Genomic DNA, 1,084 nt, shown 5'->3' on the forward strand with positions numbered 1-1,084 from the left:
AACTCTGGACATGACATGAAAGAAAAAATTTTCTTTTAAATTTTAAAATAAATCAAAATAAAATATTGGAAATGAATAATTCAATAGAATAAATAAAAAATGCAGTGGAAAGCCTTAACACCAGAATGGTGAGAGAGAAGAATATCCGAGTTAGAGGACAAATCTCTGGAAATTTTACAGTCAGACCAAAAAATAAAAAGAAAAAAAAAAGAGGAAGAAATTAGAAAACTAAAAGAAAACAAAAAACAGTGTTGGAAGTCTATTGGATACTATCAAAATCACAAACATAACTAAAAACAGTGTTGGAGATCTACAGGATATTATCAAACAACAAACATATGGGTCTTAGGAGTTCCTGAAGGCATGGAAAGAGAGAATGGATTAGAAGGTCTTCTTAGTGAAATACTTACAAAAAACTTCCCTAATTTGGAGAAAGAAAATGATGCCCAAGTAGAGAAAGCACATAGAACTCCTAATAGATGACCAGAAAAGATTTTCCTCACGACACATTGTAGTCAAACTCTCCAGGGTAAAACATAAAGAGAAGATTCTAAGAAGTATACTAGAAAAATGACAGATTACTTTCAAAGGATCTCCAATTAGACTTACAGCTGAGTACTCATCAGAAACCCTACAGGCTAGGAGAGGATAATGAAATATATCCCAAGTCTGAAGAGAAAAATACTGTCAACTCAGAATAGTGTACCCTACAAAGCTCTCATTTATGAATAAAGGTGAAATAAAGACTTTCCATAGCAACAGAAATTGCAAGAATTTGTCACTACTCATTCAGCATTACAAATGCTTAAGGATGTGCTACACACAGAAACATGGTCAGCATTATGAAAGAAGGTGAAGGCAGAAAATCTCCCAGTAAAACTACAAAGGAAATCTAAAGCAAACAATAGGAATATTTGTGGAAAAATGGCAGGACCAAATCATTATTTATCAATGCTAACCTTGAAAATAAATGGCCTAAAATCTCCAATTAAAAGGTGCAGGCTAGCTGAGTGGATTAAAAAAAAGACACATCTATTTGCTACCTACAAGAAACACAACTCACCAACAAAGATACACAACAGAC

Source organism: Oryctolagus cuniculus, chromosome 11 (genome assembly GCF_964237555.1).
Source record: "Oryctolagus cuniculus chromosome 11, mOryCun1.1, whole genome shotgun sequence".
NCBI classification, from domain to species: Eukaryota; Metazoa; Chordata; class Mammalia; order Lagomorpha; family Leporidae; genus Oryctolagus; species Oryctolagus cuniculus.